The following is an 8,144-nucleotide window of genomic DNA, read 5'->3' as shown; positions in this document are numbered from 1 at the left end:
CCTAGGTTCACTTTAATTAGGTCTGGTTTGACTAGGTTGAGTTGATTGAATTTGACTGGTTTGACCGAGTGAGTTGACTGGATTTGATTGAGTGACTTGAGTGGATGAGTTAACTGGGTGAGCTTATTGGGTTTGATTAGCTTATCGACCTTGGGCGGGGTGTTTACACTGAGTAACAGCTACTTCACTACCGATCCAATACTCAAGTGGGTCACACCATAGGAAATAGTGAAAATAAAATACCTACCATTAAAACCTTCACGGGCCATCGCTATGTTTATATGTCGTCTATTTCTGATTAAGTGAAAATACAAATATCAACTTGATCCAAAAATTCTATGGCCCCGAGAAAAATTTCAATGGTCAGCATTTCATCCCCACCTTTTTTCTTACAGTGTGGCCTACTTAGGTTTTGAAGATTATTAATTATTGGTTCATGTCCTAACCTAAGCCAAACAAATTGTTGGTCATAGACTCCATATGGTTGGGCCTATTGGAGAGTCCACACCTGTGGCAAGTCTAAAATTAGCTTGCACATTTTAAGTTTCTGAGCTCCAAATACACGACATCTAAGAGCTACCTAGCACATGATTCTTGAATTATTATTATATAAAAATCTCGTGCATAGACTGCTAGAGGATCTTGTTGGTGAAGCTATGTATAGAGTGAGATGGCAAACGCTCAAAGATACATTCCAAAACCATCTCTCTCTTAGGGTTTTCATTTTGTATAGGGTGCGGCGACCTTCACGCCGCCATTAATGAAGGTCAACCGACCTCAGTTCATTGTTGCATGGGCCTCCATCGTGGTCAGAGTTTCTAGAAGGGCGGATTACTTCATTGTTCCCTTGTATGACGTATGTTGGGAGTTTGTTCTGGTTATCACCATAAGAGTAATGTATCACGTTACTTGATTCAAGTTCACTTCCGCTAAGTTAGGGTTCATATAATCGAACATTGGATATGCTACTATCGATAGTGGTATCAGAGACAATGGGACATCCTCCATTACAAAAAGGAAACCTGAAAACTTCTTTTAAAATAGTTTATCTTTATTGACCCATACATCTCCATATGTGAGATCGTCCTTGCACATGGTGTGTAACAATCCACACATATATATTAGTTTATCTTTGTACATGGATTGGCCGACCCGTTGGTAAAGTACCTATAGCTATTACAACATCATGATTTTCTTTGATAGTCAATGTGGTAATGGAATCAGATCAAAACCCATTTTTGGAATTAATGTTTGGACCAATCCAGATGTTGTAGTGGGGGTCGTTGGAAACGTGATGCAATCATAATGGTAACCGCTCCATTCAAAGGTTAAAACCCTAGTTTATAATGTGATTTGGTCTGTGCGATTGGTGGATTGTTAAAATTAGCGTTATCTATACAACCACATGATTGATGCAATTTGTGTAACCATGTGATTAGCCGATCTACACGACCATTCGACTATCGATCTGTCATATGTTTATAGAACAACAATGTGACTTTAGATCTATAATATGAATTACCATGTGATTGTAGATTTGTAATAGAATGAAAATGTGACTATAAATCTATAATATGTTTTTAGCATTACAATTGCGCCCTTAGACCCCCCTCCCCCCGTTGCTTTTTTTGGCTAAAGGAAAATATAATGTGAGAGAGGTCCGATTTGAACAACATACGAGATTAATACCCTCATAGGACGAGTGAGAGGATGAGTGAGAGTCATTGATCCTCATCCCATTTAGATGTTTTGAGAATGATCGATGATCAATCTAATGGGGCAAGTATAATTTGATTAAGGCATCGGCTTCACCGTCACATAATCCTTTCGATTTAAGACCCTCTTAGGGTTTGTAAGTGACCATTCTTGGGAGTGTTAAATGTTTATATGAAATGAATGTTTACAAACCATCTTTTAAGTGCGCTTATTTTTTCTTGAATTAAAGGATTGCAATATTCGAAAAACATAATTGTTGATCTTAATAATGAAGAAAAGTTAAAACAAGAAAAACTATGATATGTGGCATTGAAAGATCTTGTCCATGTTGGATGAAGAAAGTGTAACACCTTGCAAAATTCTCATACTCAACCCTACCACATACATGAGCATTACAATAAATAAAAAAAAAACCATACCAACTCAATTAGTAACCCTGTTTAGCTTAAATTTTCATGATTTAGAATAATTATGATCAAGTCACCATTTATGTTAATTGCGAATAGTTCATGTTATGAACTTAGATAATCCAAACATTAATTATCATGCACAAGAAATCTCGCTATCCGATTTATTCAAAAAATGCCTGATTAACTAAATAGACTCTACACCGCTCATTAATGGGCCGCCAAACTTGAAACTATAGAAATTTGTTTGTCTTGATTAGATCGTTGTCCCTCGCGGAACAAAATGCGGAGGCTGCACACTGAAACATTCAACTTGGACTCACAAGGTGAGCATATGTGATATGTGAAGCTGCCTAGAGACTTCTAAGTTATTTGTGCACATTCAAACTTATTTGATGTTATAGCATTCAGACCGTTGGTTTGCGATCAAATTTAGAGCACTAACCTTAAATATAATTCTGCAAACATCCGTACAGCCACACTCCTAATTGATGATCAGTAACTATTAAACGAGTCTCTTCACCATATTCATTAATCGTCATGTCTAAACTGTGATGCAATTGAAGCATTATGTAGATCACCACCTAGGGCAACTATCCTATAGTGTAGATCAACCCATACACTGCATAGTGGACCCCAAAAGCTATAAACAAACCCTTATTGGGTTAACTAATGCACAAACCCAACTTTAAGGCCAGATAAATCCTGTGTAAATGCTACTCTTAGGTACCCCTCTGCTTCATACGAATTTGCCCTATAATTGGAGAGAGAGAGAGAGAGATATTAGCAACCTATCACAGCTCAGCACTACCAACAATTGTGAGAGTCAATGGAAAAATAAGGATACACGAGATTCTTGGAGAAAAAAAGGGTGAAGACTCTCACAATCTAGCCTCAATTAGTGGAGAGAAGTTTAGTAATCTTGGAGCTCTAACGGCAACATGTTCAGACCAAGATGGCAATCCAATCGAGCCTATAAAGTTGGGAAGTTCAAATTTGCATTTAAATCTGCATGATAGTTCAGCAAATCCCAAAGTAAAGAGGGATTCTCTGTTATCAAATTCTCCTGTTATCAAGTTGTCAACATAACAACTTTCCCTATTATCAAGCCCAGTTATCTAACTGTCATTGCAACAAATGGTGTGTAGAACAGATTGTCAAACGTCTAAAACCAGATTTCATGGGATTCCTTTTTTATTTGATTTACAACTGAATCATTGTAATTTGATTTTAAATACTGCACTTGTATTGCCTAAGTGTTCACGTTGTCATTGAATAAGATTTGAGTTTCATTTTTCTTTCAAAACAAATTCTCAATCGGCTTAGCTTTTCTGCGTGGTATCAAAGCCATTGTGAACACTAGGCGCAACCTATCACAGCTCCTGCATTTTTTTTTCCTCTTTTCTCTTCAATTTTCTTATTACCTTTTGCTTTTTTCTTTCACCATGACTACCTTGTCACTCAATGTTGGCAACGTCATCACCCTCCGACTCATCCCAAACAATTACCCCTTGTGGCGTGAGCAAGCATTGGCTCTTGCCGAGAGTCAAGAAATGGTCGGGCATCTCACAAATGAAGATCCCGCTCCAACCAAATACACAAATGCCAAAAATTCAACACCACAATTAACAGATGCTTTTATAGCATGGCGAAAGTCAGATCGTCTCCTTCGAGGGTGAATCATTGGCACACTCTCTGAGGAAACTCTAGGACTCGTTGTTGGTCTCGACATAGCTCATGCTGTTTGGGAGGCTCTCAAAAATGCATATGCACAAGACTCACAAGAACGTGAGTTCACACTACGACAACAAGTGACCTATCTTCGAAAGGAAGACAACACAACAATCACAGAATATATTCACACCTTCAAAGGTCTCTGTGACAATTTATCAGCCATTGGAAAGCCTGTACTAGACCAAGAAAAAGTCTTCTGCCTTCTTACTAGCCTTAGTCCTCATTATGAAACATTCACAACAACCATGTTGAAGCCTCCCAGGCCATCATACTCTGAGTTGGTCTCCCAACTCCAAAACTTTGATTAAAGGCGCAACTGGTTCTCTAACCACACAAACATCTCAGCTTCTTCCCCCACTCATCAAATGGCTTGTTATGAACAGCAGCAGCAACACCCACAGCCAAACTCTTCAGGCTATCATGCACCTTCACAAAAATTCACCTCCAATGGCTGTGGATTCCAGGCTCAATAGCAGAGGAACTCTTCTTCAGCAAAATCACAAAGTTGACCTCCACCACCTGGTGAGTGTTGCATGACACCTGCAGAGAGGGACAAGTACCGTGACCAACAATGTCAATATTGTGGGATGATAAGCCATGTTGCTAAGATATGCTGGTGGGTGCCAAAGAAATCCACTCAACAAGATGAGATTCCACAAGCACTTGCAACACTCACTTTGGACACCACCATTGCTGACACCAAATGGACAATTGACACTGGGGCTTCCAAACATATGACAGGTAAGCCAGGTATGCTAACTAACCTTTGTAAATACTCTGATGCTGACTCCGTGCTAATTGGAGATGGGTCTTCCATGCCAATTCTTGCAATTGGTGATTCTTGTATAAAACAAAAGGTGTCTGCCTTACCTCTCAATGATGTTCTATTGGTTCCTAACTTAACAAAAAATTTACTTTCAGTAAGCCAGTTAACTAAACAATTTCCTGTTAATTGTGAATTTTCTAATGTTGATTTTTGTGTTAAGGAACGGGAAACAGGTCAGGCAATGATAAGAGAGAAACGCAAGGATGATCTCTATGTCCTACCCACTTCACTAGAGTTGTATTTCTCCCATTGGTTCAAATCAGGCACTGCAGAAGTTTGGCATCAACGCCTAGGCCACCCACAGTCTTCAGCTTTACAAATGCTAAAAAATAAAGGACTTATTGATGTCGTAGGGACAACAAAATTTCAACATCTTTGTGATAGTTGTCAACTAGGAAAACTTAGTCGTTTACCTTTTTTTTGTTCGGAACATTTAAGTACTAGTGTCTTTGAAAAAATTCATTGTGATTTGTGGGGATTTGCACCTGTTTTATCAATTGCAAAATTTAAATATTATGCATGTTTGGTTGATGATTTTTCTAAGTATACGTGGATTATTCCCTTGCACAACAAATCTGATTTTTTTAATGCATACTTACCTTTTGAGAAATTTGTTGTAAGACAGTTTAACAAGCAAATTAAAATTTTTCATTCAGACGGAGGTGGTGAGTTCATCAATTCAAAACTGTTGACTCATTTTCTTTTTACAGGCATTGTTCATCAGGTATCATCCCCATATACCCCTGAGCAAACTGGTGTCGTTGAGAGGCGCCATAGGACTATAAGAGAATTAGGAATGACTATGTTATTTCACTGTGGTGCACCCTTATTCTTATGGATAGAGGCCTTCACCACAGCTGTGTATCTTATGAATCGCCTACCTTCATCTGCTCTCAACTTTGAAACACCATATTTTGCACTTCATGGGACACATCCAAATTATTCCTCACTCCGAGCATTTGGGTCTAAGTGTTTTCCCTACACTTGGGATATACGAAAACACAAATTTGATCCAAAAACACTTCCGTGCATTTTTGTGGGTTACAGTGAAAAACATAAAGCTTATAAGTGTTATCATCCATCAAGTAAAAAGTTTTTCATCTCTCGTCATGTTGTCTTTGATGAGTTAATTTTTCCATATAAGCCTATCAACAAATCCTTCATGACAGCAAATCAGCCACAGGTAATTGGTATTTTTTATTCTTGGTTACCACATACTAACATTTCTTCTTCTGCAGGTACAACTTCGGACTCTCCCTCACCCCCATGTGAAAGTCCCTTGCTTCCAATTAACACTTGTTCTCCTCTAAGTTTTTTCCAAAATTCTAGTCCCACAGAGTCATCAAGGCAATCCCCCTCTATCGAGTCTCAGACCAGTGCAGAAATTAATGAATTTCACAACACTAGTTCACCCGAAACAATTCTATCACAGGAATGTCAAGAGTCTCATGGGTCTACCCAAGAAATAGCTCAAGAGACTGTAAGTGAAACACCTAAGTCCTCCCATCATAGTCTTGGTCCCTCAACACCATTGGTCCACTCCATGGTTACTCGGTCTAAACTAGGTGTAGTAAAACCAAATCCTAAGTATGCCTTAACCACCATAACCTCAGCTAATATACCTCGTGAGCCTCACAATATTAAGATTGCATTGGCACATCCTGGTTGGAAAGCAGCCATGGAGGAGGAGCTGGCTGCACTACATCAGAATGAGACCTGGAAACTGGTTCCTCGAACACCAAGCATGCATGTCATTGGTTCAAAATGAGTGTTTAAATCAAAACTCAAACCAGATGGTTCTTTAGATCGACTCAAAGCATGTTTAGTAGCAAAAGGGTATCATCAAATTGATGGAGTAGACTACACAGAAACTTTTTCTCCAGTTATCAAACCAGGGACAATACGCATGATAATTACCATAGCTCTTGTTCAAAAGTGGTGCATTCGTCAACTGGATGTAAAAAATGCCTTGTTGCATTTTAATTTCTAAAGATCTATACCTGCAACAACCACCAGGAATGGCAGACTCTCAACATCCGACACATGTTTGCAAATTACAAAGAGCTCTCTATGGCCTAAAACAAGCACCACGTGCATGGTTTGATCGTTTTAGTGCATTTCTTCTTAAATATGATTTCTTTTGTAGTCTAGCTGACCCTTCATTGTTTGTTTTCCATTCGGACTATGGCTCATTGATTTTACTTCTTTATGTAGATGACATGCTGCTCATAGGATCAACTCCAACACTTATTTCAAATTTTATTACGTTGCTAAGCAGTGAATTTACAATGAAAGACTTAGGACATATTCACCACTTTCTTGGGATGGAAATAACAACAACAACAAGTGGCCTTCATCTATCCCAGTCACATTATGCATTGACAATACTTGAACGCTCAAATATGGTTGACTGTAAGCCGATAAGTACACCTCTTGAAACTAAAACAAAAATATCTTCCAATGATACTCTCATGGAAGACCCAAGTTACTATCGAAGACTTGTTGGAGCTTTAAAGTACCTTACACTCACTCGTCCTGATCTTTCATTTAGTGTTAATTATGTATCTCAATTCATGCATGCTCCCACAATGACACATTTAAAAATGGTTTGACGTATTTTACGATATGTCAAAGGAACAATTGATATGGGATTAAATTTTTCTTCACACACTACACTTGATCTGTTTGCTTTCTTAGATGCAGATTGGGCAGGGTGCACTACAACGAGACGATGTACTATTGGTTATTGTACTTTCCTTGGAGGCAACCTTATCTCTTCGTGTGCAAAGAAACAATATACAATTTCTCGGTCAAGCACCGAAGCAGAATATCGAGCAATGGCTAACACAACAGCTGAACTCACTTGGATGACCTTCATTCTCAAAGATCTTCGCATTACATTGTCATCTTCTCTCATACTTTATTGCGATAATCTTAGTGCACTTCATATGACAGTAAATCCGGTATTCTATGCCCGAAGCAAACATATCGAGTTGGATTATCATTTTGTGCGCGAACGTGTTGCCCGTGGACTAGTTGTCATACAACATATCTCCTCTGATAATCAAGTTGTCGACCTCTTCACTAAACTAATGCCAAAAACAGCTCTTCAATATTTCCGCAACAAACTTTGCCTTCAGCCCCGACAAAGTTTGCGGGGGGGGTATTAGCAACCTATCACAGCTCAGCACTACCAACAATTGTGAGAGTCAATGGAAAAATAAGGATACACGAGATTCTTGGAGAAAAAAAGGGTGAAGACTCTCACAATCTAGCCTCAATTAATGGAGAGAAGTTGAGTAATCTTAGAGCTCTAACGGCAACATGTTCAGACCAAGATGGCAATCCAATCGAGCCTATAAAGTTGGGAAGTTCAAATTTGCATTTAAATCTGCATGGTAGTTCAGCAAATCCCAAAGTAAAGAGGGATTCTCTGTTATCAAATTCTTCTGTTATCAAGC

The sequence above is a fragment of the Magnolia sinica genome, chromosome 19, assembly GCF_029962835.1.
Source record: "Magnolia sinica isolate HGM2019 chromosome 19, MsV1, whole genome shotgun sequence".
Lineage (NCBI taxonomy): Eukaryota > Viridiplantae > Streptophyta > Magnoliopsida > Magnoliales > Magnoliaceae > Magnolia > Magnolia sinica.
This window is presented reverse-complemented; position numbering follows the sequence as displayed.